The following is a 12,565-nucleotide window of genomic DNA, read 5'->3' as shown; positions in this document are numbered from 1 at the left end:
CAGCACTAGGACCAGCAGCTTGACCTGACCTAGGAACACTCCTGAGTCACACGACAGAGGGAAGAGACCTGCCCAAACCGACACGTCAGTCACCGCTCGGCACGGAGCACACCTCAAACCAAGCAGAGACCCACTTCCAGTGATGTGTACAGGGGTGTGAGCATACACACACAAACACACACACACGTTCACATATACACGTACACTCGTTAAATGTACACACATCCACACGTACACATGCACACTCTTAAACACAGTTTCATATGTCCACGCAGGTGTGCAGTGTGTGTACACACAGGCATCTATGAAAAGCTGGGATGCAAAGAGAAGCGGAGAATAATGGTGAGGAAACCCAAGCCCCTGGGGGCTTGAGGAGGCTTTCCCAGCCCGAGAGCAGGCATCTGCTGGGCCTCGAGGGGTGGACAGGGCTCTGATGGGGTCGTGGGAGGCGCCACTGCAGGCCACCTCCCCAGAGCAGAGGGGGCAAGGCTGAGGCCCCGGGTGACCACGCGCCCATTTACCTGGAGCAGGTTCACGGGGCATCCGAGGAGGACGGGAAGGAGGTCACGACGGGTCTCCTTAGGGGACACTGAGGACCCTGGGGCAGACTTCTGACGAGTGGGTTTTCAGGACCAGCCGGCCTGAGATGCATGGCGCCTGTGACATGGGAAGGCTGGCAAGAGCGAGCCAGTGAACGGACTAGTACCCTGGGTGAGGAACACACCTGTCGCCACGTCCACCAGGCCCGGGTGGGCAGGGCGGCCCCAGAGCCCCTTTAGTTGCTGGCTCGTCCTCTCTGGGGGGACCTCAGAGGCCCGCCCCTCCAGCTGCAGGAAGCCTGTTTCCTGATCTCCCCACACAACCTTCTTCCCCATGGGAAGGAACACGTCTCACTTCCCAGAACACAAAGCCTGGAGTTATCTTTCAGCCTCCTTTTACATCAAAGTCTGTGCCCAGTTTATCTGCACACTCTGCAGGCTCCATGCAGACCTGTCCACCACGGCCTCAGGAACCAGAGACTCCGGGCCTCCTGCCACGCGGGGCAGGTGAGATGACAGGCCTCCTGTCACTGGTTCAGCATGAGGGCTCTCCTGTTGGCTTCCGGGTCTTATCCAGCAGGGGCTTTCTTAGGAGCATGTCCAGCGGTGACTGATGTCTGGTTGTGCCTGGCTGGCCTCTCTGGAAGGCCAACAAGCCTTTTCTGCTAGCCAGACACTCAGGTACCCCAAGGGCTCTCCTGCCCCAGCCATGATCAGTACAGGGTGAGGCTTTCAAATGTCCTTTCCTGTCCCTCCTCTGCTGAGACCGGCCGGTGGCTGCCCATCTCACCCAGAGCCGAGGCAGACTCTTCCCAGTGGTCAAGGGGCCCTGCGGCCGGCCGAGCCTCTCTGACCTCTCCCGCCTCCTCCTTTTTGCTCACACTGCTTCGCCTCCGGCTGCGCTGCAGGCCCTTGAGCCCCTCTCCTGCCCAGTGTCCACACAGCTCATCCCCCACAGGGGGCCACAGTGTGGACCTCGCTGTCGTCCTGTTGGACGCCACTCCCTGCCCAGCGCTGCAGCCACCTCCCCTGGTCGTTCCCCCAGCGCTGCATACGACAGAGCACATGTTCCCCACCTCTACGGAGTAGACGCCACCCACAGCTCTGTGCCCCTGCTGCCTTTGTGCTGCCTCAGGTGACAGGGCTGGACACTGCAGACCTCCCTCCCTCGGGAACAGACCATGGAGTAAGCAGGAGACTGCGGGAGACCTAGGGTCAGAGACTTCACGCCTCCCTGCTTTCGATGAACAAATCACCTTTCTTTGCTCCTGGAAACTGGTCTTGGATTAGGGAGATGGGATGGATTATCAAGTTCTTATTTTGATGAAAAATGGTTGATTTAGGTTTAAAACCAGGGGAAAAGAAAAGAGAAACTAGGTACATTTTTCCAACAATGTGGTTACAGAAAAGCTTGTGTTGCCATCTCATAGTTTGCAGTTTCCCTGGTACCCTCTGGGCACGCCGGGCCGGGCACTCTGAACTACTGAAGCACTTCCTCTAGGCCCCAGGAGATGGGGGCTGTCCAGACGGAGGTTCGCATCCACCCAACATTCCCCCAGCCCAATCCAAACGAACTCAAAGCTGATATCTGCCTCCAAGTCAAAACCCCAAAGAAGATAGGGAGGGAGGGAGGGAGGGAGGGAGAGGAAGAATGGGGGAGGGAGGGAGGGAGAGGAAGAATGGGGGAGGGAGGGAGGGAGAGGAAGAATGGGGGAGGGAGGGAGGGAGAGGAAGAATGGGGGAGAAAGGGAGGGAGAGGAAGAATGGGGGAGGGAGGGAGGGAGAGGAAGAATGGGGGAGGGAGGGAGGGAGAGGAAGAATGGAGGAGGGAGGGAGGGAGGGAGAGGAAGAATGGGGGAGGGAGGGAGGGAGAGGAAGAATGTGGGAGGGAGGGAGAGGAAGAATGGGGGAGGGAGGGAGAAAGGAGAAAAGGAAAGAAAGGGAGAAAGAGTCCAAAGGCAGACCAGATTCTCAGACAACTCCACTCTGTTGGTCCTCCTTAAACCCGGGGCACCTCACGCCCGCCCCAGGTTGGCGGTTTCCCGGCACTGACGGAAACGGCTGTCAGGAGAAGGCTTCAAGACGCTGTCCTGGCTTTCTCACGGAGGGCACCTGCAGGTCGGTGTCAGTTTGCCACGGCATCAGGATGCGTCTCGCTGGGTGTGGTGTCCACCCGTCGTGCACTCCGCGACCTTTTTCCCCCTTTTACCTCACCGAGGGCAGCTGATCCAGGGCGGTGGCTGGCCGTGCATTTGGCCTCTGCACGGCTGCGAGTAGTGGACTTGAGGGTGGCCAGGAGAAGGTGGAGATGGGCTTCGACACAGAGACCACGCTGTCTGTTCCCGAGATCCGTCAGAAAGCACATTTAGGGCATTTATTTGTAAACGAGTGGCCCCAACTTGGGGCATTTGTCACTCTCGATTGTTCTTTAATTATACAAACGGATGTGTCTTGGGGATGGGTGTGACTGAGAATAGGATGCATAAAATATACTATTTGGGCAATAAAATCGTATCTTTAAAATAACATCAGGCCGGATGTGGTGGTGCACCCCTAATCCAGCAGCTCAGGAAGATCACCAGTTCAAAGCCAGGCTTGGCAAAAGCAAGGTGCTCACAGACCCCGTCTCTAAATAAAATGCAAAATAGGGTTGCAGATGCGGCTCAGGGGCTGAGTGCCCCCGAGTTCAATCCCTGGTACCCAAAACAAAAAACAAATGTCGTCAGGACAGAATTCCACGAGCAGGCTCCAGCCCAGGGATCCTAGCCCTCACCACCAAGCGCCACTTGGGGTCTTCCTGCTCTCCGCCCGGGACCCCTGTTCACGACCGCCATCGCTCTCTAAGGAGGGCTTCATCCACCTGTGTTCTCGTGATTCCCCCACTGAAGTGCATTCTGGATCCTCACTGTCCACGTCTGCCAAGGACACCATGAAGTCACACCTACGACTCTGCAGGTAGTGGACTTGAGGAGCAGTAGCTCCTGCACCCAGGCTGCAGAGCCGACCGTCCCTCTGAACTCTATCAGAGACCCACCATCCTCCAGATTCATGCCACACCCTCAGGAACGGATTAGAGCCTTCCGTCAAGGAGAACCACCCACTTTTCTTTTCTTTTGTCCCTCTTCCTCTTTGTCACCAGGCCTATTTTTAATACATTTGGCAATCTCGACACCAATGCACTGAGGCAGCTGCTTTCCCTCAGCCACCGAGACGCGGGTGACCTCTGTGCACTGACCTCCTGCGGCTGCTGGCTACACACCCCATGCGCTTTGGTGCCGGTGGACTTTCTCCCGATCATCAGTAACACTGCTCATTTCCTCGAAGCCATGAGTCACCCGGCTTCCTTCTCGGTTCTGATCCCTCTCCACTCCTTCTTGGCAACGCTGGTTAGTGAAAAGGGAACTCCAGGCCCCTTCATCAAATCATTTCTCCATTCCGCTCCCCCCTTGCCATCTCGTGGAGCCATGAAGAAACCGATTCCCAGCTCCTGAAAAGGAGTCTGCCTCACACTCCTTCTCTGACTCCATTCAGTGGGAAAGCGGAGGAGCCCTCCACCGTCCCTAACCCGCCATCGGCTCTCTCTTGTTTCACCCTAACAGGAATCTTCTTGCACCTGTTTCGGTTCTATCAGGATCTCATTGAGAGTGTGAAGGTTTGCTCTGTCCTGAGCACAGCACTCCCCTGCACAGAGGGTTGTTGTGCAACTGGCAGCACAGCAGATTCCAGCAGGCAGAGCAGGGTTTGCTCTGGAATCAAACACGTGGAGACATCCTGGGAGGAAGATTGAGGAAGGTGCTGGAGGGATGGTGGGAGGGAGGTTGCAGACTCCAGGAAGACAGGCAGGCCACGGTGGCTGGATCGAGTGTGGTGTGTTAGGCCTGGGTGGGGTCCACTCTGATGACAGCATCCTCTGCATCTGCTTGAGCTCTGGCCCAGCTCCCAGATGGCCCTGATGTGAGGGAAGCAGGAAGTGCAGGGCAATGCTTCCCCTTGGTCCCATTTGAGGTCCAGAATCTCCATCCTATCAGCCCATGAGGAAGTATCTCAACCTCCTGGAACCTGAGCTTCCCATCTGCAGGGGATCAGGGTTGAACAGCTGGACGTAGAGGAATGTTCTGCAGGATGCTGGCCCAGAGTGGGCACCGAACAGCAGCAGCTAAAGCCCCTGTGATGGGAGACCAAGAGGAGGTGACGCGTCCTTCAGCAGACACTGGGCCTCCAAGGTGCACGCAGGGAATGAGTATCTATTCCAGGGCAGGGAGCACCCGTGTGTGGTGACCTGGGGGCTCAGGAGGACATATCTCACCCAGGCAGGGTTGGCACAGCCGGGGCACCCACCAGTGCTCCGGAGCTTGGCACAAATCTCATCTGCAGGCAGCAATGACCAGTGAGCATTCGAACCCCTGGCAGTCAGTGACTTCAGCTTCAACAGGAAAGACCACACAGTGGCCTCCAGCTGAGAGTGAGCGGTGGGTCTCTGAGTCCCTGTTCCTGCCACTTCCCCGGCAGACTCCGAGCACTCTAGGGGAATTCTAGGGGCAAATTGATGGCATGTCCAGCTTGACCGTGGCTCTCGAAGTCAAGCTAGTGGTTTACTATTGTTGTCTTCCAGAAAGATCTGCCGTGGAACTCAGTGCCTTCAGGGAGCAGACAGATCCTCCTCCAGGGCCCAGGGCTGGTGGGGAAGACAGGTTCACCCAGCACACGTCGGGCCTCAGCCTGCGTCCCATGACGTGGACAGGGCCTGAGCCCTCCAAGGGAGCAGGCGGGTGACTGAGGGAAGCCAGAGGGGCGAGTGGGCAGGAGAGGCCAGAGGGGACAGGGTGTTTGGGGATCTGCACGGCCAGTGCCGGTGAGCGGGGTTTTGGAGCAGGTTGAGTCAGTAGATGGTGGCACGTGCACACGAGGAGACGAGTGAGACGGAGGTGCCAGGCCACAGCGCCTCGGGTCGGGGTTACAGCCCTGTGATGGCAGGGAGAGCCCCACACTGTCCCGGAGGTGACGTGGTCTCTCTGGGGCTCAGTGGACCGTCAAGCACAACATTGACTGGCAGGTGATGGAGAAGCTAAGGCCGAGGCCCCGGTGTGGCTGGCGACTGGCTGTAAGGGGTGTGTCCTACCTCAGCCCAGGGCCCCTGCCACCTCAGGCTCCCGTGGTCCACCCCCCTCCCCGCCTCTCCAGGCCCCTTCCAGCTCTCTGAGTCTCCTTAGCCAGCTCAGCGCTCACCCTTGGGGACCTTCCCTCTGCTTCATGAGGAGGACGGGAAACACCAGCTGATGGTGGGAACAGCCCGCCCTCTATGAGGTGTGGAGACGCCAGGTCTGGGAGGGAGACGCCTCTCCATGAAGCCCCAGAAGCAGGCGTGATGTATGAGGGCGAGGCTGGCAAAGAGCATGCAGAGAGGTCGGGGCACGTGGGACTTGGAGGGTGACAGCCACGGGGCCCGAGATGTGGTCCACAAAATTCTTAGCTCAAGCTGAATCTTGAATTTTATTTGCTTAAACAAAGTACCACAGATGAACATCTTCAAAGAGGAAATTCAAACGCCTTTGACTTTCAAGCAAAGAACAAGGAAACAACAACAACAACAACAAAAAAAAAGCCCAAGGCAGGGCTGCAGAGCCGGCCCTGCCTCCAGGAACGCCTGCCCGTGGGGACCCCCCCTCGGGTCCTGCTCCTGCCTGGAGGGGCCTCTGCCCAGGACTCTCAGCAGCAGGAAGTGACTAAAGGGAAGCCCCGTGGTGCTCAGCACCTGGCCCTCCAGGAAGGGCTGCCTGCAGTGAGTGTGTGGGACTGTCCCGCACACTCCTCCTGGAGCAAGCAGTCGGCATGGAGACTTGTGGAGGAAGCGTTCTTACCTTTGGAGGACATGCATTCCTGTGACTCAGCGTGGCCTCTGGGGGGACCCCTTTTGGGTCAAGAGAAGCATTTCTCTCTATCAGATCCTGGATTTTCTTGTCCAGCTCCACGCTCTCGCACCTGCCCCGGGGACAAGGGAAGGTCACATGTGACAAGGTCATGAAGAACTCTGTAGGGCTGTGAGTTTGTGAACGTGGTGGAGGTGGCACCGGTGCCTGGTTCCTCTCCAGAGTTTAGGGGAAGCAAACTTGGGCTTAGGAAATTCATGAACTTAGGTGCATTCAAGGGCGTGAGCCTGGCAGGGCCGGGATCAGAGGATCTGAAGCACAGCCTGTCTCCTTACCATGTCTGAATACCTGCGACTAACCTGAGGACAAATTCCTAAGCAATTTCCAGCTGCCAAATGGAAAGGCTTCGCATAGCCCAGGAGCACCTGGGAGCTACCTGGAGGAGGACCTCGTCCCACTGCCTCATCCTGGTGAGAACAGAGGGAACCCCCAGCCCTTGGACCCAGGTCCATTTGCCTTCCCTTTGTACCAGGTGGGTGGGAAGGAGAGGTTTCTCACTAAAAGCACAATTCCAGAGCAACGCGTCAGTCGTGTGGTTTGGCTCCTCTGCTTCTGCTGCCTGCTATTTCTCTGACCCGTGGCAGAGAGCACCTGCTGGAGTATTTCCCAATCTCTCAAAACACCCCGCAGAGGGAAGCTGGTGGTGCAGCAGCGGCCGCTTGGTTAGGGGAGCTCCACAGCCAGGCTGTCAGTGCTACCCACCTCCCTTCCTTGAGCCGCTGGGCATGCTAAACAGCTGGCCCCAGCCTGGCCAGCAAGGTCCTCTCCTGTGGACAGAAGACACCAGAATGAAGCAGGAGGGAAGGGGCAGAGCTGGGAGGTACAAGGTGCCTCCACAATGGCCAGTTCATGACCCCCTCTAGGGGTCTGCTCCCTGCCTGGGGCTCTGTGGACCTCCTCAGATCTTTGTAATGGGTTCTCTTTCCCTCTTTTGTCATAGAGCTAGTTTTGCTTGGCTTTTTGTAATAAAAAAAAAATCCCCACGACTCTAAATAACGAAGCTCAACCTCATATTTGTGCTCCTTGTTCCTGCAGGCTGTGAGATTCCTGTGCCCGTGTCCCGCATCAATCCCACCATCAATTACTGACTTCTGGTTCTGCCATCAATCTTCTGTGGCCCAAACGTTGTGTCTGCACAGTGTGGGGCTTGAGTGGACACTGGAGCTTTCCCAGGACCCTCCAGGGAACATTGTGACCTCCCTTTAGTAGGCTCCCCACATCCTCCAGATTCACGAATTCTCCAGTCCGCAGAACTGGGCTAGAGTGGATGTTAGGCCTCGAGGCAGCTCCTGGTGGCTCCTGACCTGGACTCACCTGCCGAGGGGTCCCCATGCTCCTGGTCCCTCCCCCTCTGTGGGGAACGTGTTGCCCAGCAGTTTTAGCCAGGGTCTGAAATGTGGCCTGGACAGCGGCCTGGCCCCTGCTCTCTCCAATTCCTCTCTTCCTGCTCCCAGCCAGGTGGCCCATCCTGGCTCAGGGAAGGCCCCCACTGCCCCCAGCACCTCAGCCTTTGCTGCTGCTTCTGTGGGACTGCTCCCACATCCTGCAGGTCCTGGCCCCGACGTCGCTCTCTGGAAAGGCTACCGAGCACCTGGAGTGTGGTCCTCAGTCCACCACGACTGCCCCACGGCTCCATTTGCTTTCTTCTTAGACGTTGTTATGATTCTCACTTCCTATTTACTGTCCCCTTCCCCAACCCCATATAGGTCTTTATTCATTGCTCTGTCCCCTGGCACCCAGTAGGGCTGCCACAGCACCTGTCATTGAGCAGAGAGACCTCAGGTGAGGTTAACTCAGAACACCCAGATGCCAAATCCAGTCTGACCATCAGTGGTGTCAGTAGAAAGGTGGCCAATAGCCTGGAGCGTGGGAGTGACCAGCTGGAGCGCAGACCAGCAGGCCCCGAGCCTGAGCACAGCTTCGGAGTGGACACTGGGGCTCAGCACGTGCTGCCTGGTGGCGGCTCGCCCTTGTCCCAACCACCTGTGCTCCTCAGTATTCAGCAGAGCCACCGAGTGCTGCTTTTGCAAGAACAGCCTTCCCCTGCTCCCCACTGTGGGATGTTCCTAATTGCTTTGTTGTGGCAGTGAGCAGGCAGGCCAGCAGTCACCCTGCGGGCTCCTTTGGGACAGGAGGGAAGGGTCTATCTCAGAGCTGCCCTGGCCCCTCTGTTTCCAGCATGGGTCAGCACCTGTTCATGATTCAGCCCCCCCCCAGCAGGGGGGCCCTCAAGGGAGAGGCGGGATCCTGGACTTGGCACAGTGTAAGGCTCAGGGTGGTGACCACCATGTCCTGAACTTGGCCACCACAGGGAGGAACAGGGACAGCGAGGAGGCAGAGCCCCACACATGGTGGTAGTCGGGGTTTGGAGAGTGGTCTCACAGTGGACCCTGTGGCAGGGGCAGGGTCTGTGGGCTCAGAAACCCCTCTGGAAACCAAGCGGAAGGGTGGGAAGAGGGAGGGCACAGCCCAGGGCCACCCTGCCCAGACTTGCACTGCTCTCCTGCCTTGTGGCACTGCCATGGCCAGCGTCATTGTCACTGAGGAGCTGTGCCACAGCCCCTGAGACAGCATGGAGATGCCACAGGCGGCCAGTTCTCCCTGAGAGTCAGACGTGGGACCTGGAGTCGCTCCCTTGGCTTCTGTGAGCCCTGCTGGCCTGGTCACCCAACGAGCGCCAGCCAGGAGTCAGGAAGGCTGGGAGCCCCAGCGCCAGCCAGGTGCCAGGCCTGGTGACGGCAACGGTGGCTCCTGGCTAAGGCTCTGCCTGGCACCCAACCTTCTCCCAGAGACTCGGGGAGTCAGGGTCCACACGTCCAGCATACTGCAGGCTGTGTAGAGGGTTACGTCAACCACAGGACGAAACGTAAAACCAGTGGTTTCCCTAGCTCACACGGGACTACCGACTGCGCTTCTCTTGACTCACATCAGAAGAGACAACCTGCCTGGTGAACCCAAGGGGCAGCCAGGGAGGACCGGGAAGTGGCCGAGAGGTCTTCAGGTTATCGTGTAGCCCTTGAACTTCGCGATTAGTTCAAAGGTCAACACTAGAGAAGTCTCCAGAGGTTGTCCAAGGCTGCACGCCTGTGAATGCCATGGTTTAGCGGGTCCTCCAGGGATTATCTGCTTACTTAAATTTCACCCAGACGCGGTTAACCTGTAGAATCCCATCTGGCAGAAAAGATGATCACATCCTGAAGAAAATCATCACCCTCCACAGACACAACAGGTTGCCACATCTTGGAGCTACTTGCAGACACCCAGTCGGAGCCGAGTCCAGAGAGGAGGGAGGGCTCCTCTTGGCCAAGGACAGGCCAAGCTGGCAGGGCTTCAGTGGCCAGAGCTCCTCCCCCACGTCCTCCACCCCCACGGCCACACTTCCTCCGCCCACTGCCAGAGCCACAGGGATGCTTTGATCCTGTGTCCTAAGCCATGTTTTGTTTTGTTTTTAAAGAGGCAGAACAAAGCATATCGTCGAATATGAAACAAGAACAATTGATAGTAGGATCTTCTCTAAGGGAGATATTTCCAGACGCTCAAAGACCCGGGATCACAACCAACTCTCATGACCCAGAGCTAAAAGGGCTGTCTAAAAGCCTAGGGGAAGTAGCTAGTTCCTGTCTTTAGTTTGTTGTTGCTATGATTTGTACTCTTAAGAATGTCTCCAGCTAGTTCAGAAACAAGCTGCTCGATGAGGAGATGGGGTGTGTGTGTGTGTGTGTGTGTGTCTTAGAGGAGTGAGTTCTGGCATTTCCTCACTTAAGTAACAGGAAACATTAACAGGGAGGTCTTGGAAGGGAGAGAAGAAAGAGGGGTGGCTCAGAGAAGTTTTAAACTGGCACTGTCCTCAGGCAAGGAACATTTCTTTAGTTTTATGTGGTTTAATGATTTAAACAAGTGTCTGGGACTTGTATTTGCACATCTGATGGGAAGCCCAGAGGCTGGACAGAGAGTCCGTGTAAGCATGGACCCTGCTGCCCTCTGTCCACCTTCTTGGCCGGATTCCTGCCTATTTCCTCTGTGTCTGTGACACGCCGGGTCCCTGTACTGATGCCCCATGCACAAGCCGAAGCCCCAGGAGGACAATGGGGACAGAGGAACCAGGCTGGCACAGGGAGGCAGTGTGTTGCAAGTGCTGCAGGTGCTGCAGGTGCTGCAGGTGCTGCAGGTGACTGCCAGGCTGTGCCAGCTCTCAGGTCCTTCCTTGTGAGGTTGGAAATACTATGCTGACTCAGTGTCGCCTCTAGAGGGCGCTCTGTGTTCAGTGCAGGTGGAAAGGGTCTGATCCTAAGGTTTTCATTTTAGTTCTGAGTTCAGAAGGGTAGAGGTGCAGGAGGCTAGAGGAAGGCAGGGAGAGAATAATCATAGATAATTTAATTATTTAAAAACTTTAAATAATAAATAGTTTTTTTCTTCTTTAATAATATAGACTGCTTCACAAATTCCCATTTTCTCCTTGTGCAGAGACTATGCTAAGCTTCTCTGTGTTGCTCTAATTTTAACAAATGTGCTACCAAGGAGAGCACAATTATTTATTCTTTAATAAATTCTTAAAATTTTGCAATCGTTGTTGAGCATAGTTGGCACATGTCTGTAATCCCAGCGACTTGGAAGGCTGAGGTAGAAGGATCACAAGTTCAAGACAAGCCTCAGTAACTTAGCAAAGACCTATGCAACTTAGTGAGACCCTGTCTAAAAATAAAAAGGGCTGGGGATGTAGCTCAGTGGTAATGTGATCCTGGATTCAATCCCTTGTACAAAAAAAAAAAAAAAAAAGCAACAATTGTTGGACACTTTCATAATAGACCTACAACTAATAGCTTCCCTCCCCTAGCCACTGTAGAAATGCTCAGAGCAGTTCTCAGCAAATACAGAGCAGCCTGCACAGAAGATGAACTGGTCATGACCAGTTCAGCATGTTTTGTAACCCCTGCAGCAACATTAACATGGTCAGGTAAAAGTGGCTCCTGCTCTCTCAGTGGATGGGAGGAGTGAGTTCTGGTGGACTTGGAACACACAGTCAGGGACCAGACAAGGCACCAAGTTGCCAATTGACTAAATCAAAGGCTGGAGCAGTCTGCATCCACTCCTCTCTCTTGCTGTGTTCACATGGATGTGAAATAATCGAGCCTGGAGTATTTTTGTGCCAGAATTAGGACAGAGTCAACAAACTGATCAAATATGAGATAGTTTCAACAACCAGATAAACAGTGATAAGAATGCATTGTAAATCATTAAATAACATATTAATCTTTAAGCTATACTCATAAAAAGTTAAACATAAAGGGAGATAAGAAATGTGTTTCTCTATGTTGGAATGCCTACAGTGAATGTAGAGAAAATTACAATACTAGAAAAATCAATACTCAGCAACCATCTTTATAATAATTCAAATAAGAAATGGATGGTAAATCTAGTGACTGAAATTTTAATGAGCTTTGGGATATTTACATGACTTTATAGTATTACCCCCAAATCCTCCATGAATAGCAAAGGAAATACTAAAGAAGGACTAAAGAATCACTTTACATGGGCAGACACCACCTTAACAAGTGACCAAGGTCAAAACCACCTGCCATGAGAAGAATCCAGACTGTAACCGTGTGGTGAGACACAGCAAACCCTGAAGCTCACGTCAGTAGTTTTTCTGCTCAAAGCAAGACCTGACTCTAACACTGCAGAACTGCCAGCCAGCCCAGAGCGAGCTGAGGGACATCTCAGAGTGTCAGGCCTGAGACCTTCCACAGGGTCAGCCCACGGATGTCAAACAGACTGCGGATGGATGACCCTGGACAGGGTCCCTTTCCCAGTCCCGTTGGAAGGGAAGACTGTTCACAGGATAACTGGCAGAACTTGAATGGGGCTTGGGACTTAGGTGGTAGAAACATGTCCACGTTCATCCTCTGATGTCCACGATTATTTTGTGGCTAGAAGATGATCTTGTTTGTAGAAAAAAAACACACACAAAATCACCCTGTAGTATCCTACTTCCAAATGACCAAGGAATGGTCTTCTTGTAGATTTCTTAAAATTTTCTGATAAGTAGGAAGTCATTTTAAAAGTGAAATTGACATTATTGTCTTAAAGAATACTAAACTT

General features: G+C 54.6%; 1 non-coding gene across 1 annotated transcript; it reads right to left on the bottom strand.

Annotated features, from left to right (window-relative positions):
• Nucleotides 1-10,885: 10,885 nt before the first annotated feature.
• Nucleotides 10,886-10,992, bottom strand: LOC120892641 (U6 spliceosomal RNA). The gene has a single exon (XR_005737427.1). It is a non-coding gene; the product is annotated as a U6 spliceosomal RNA (small nuclear RNA).
• Between the last annotated feature and the right edge of the window lie 1,573 nt (nt 10,993-12,565).

This window comes from Ictidomys tridecemlineatus, chromosome 9, assembly GCF_052094955.1.
Source record: "Ictidomys tridecemlineatus isolate mIctTri1 chromosome 9, mIctTri1.hap1, whole genome shotgun sequence".
Classification (NCBI taxonomy): Eukaryota; Metazoa; Chordata; class Mammalia; order Rodentia; family Sciuridae; genus Ictidomys; species Ictidomys tridecemlineatus.
This window is presented reverse-complemented; position numbering and strand designations above follow the sequence as displayed.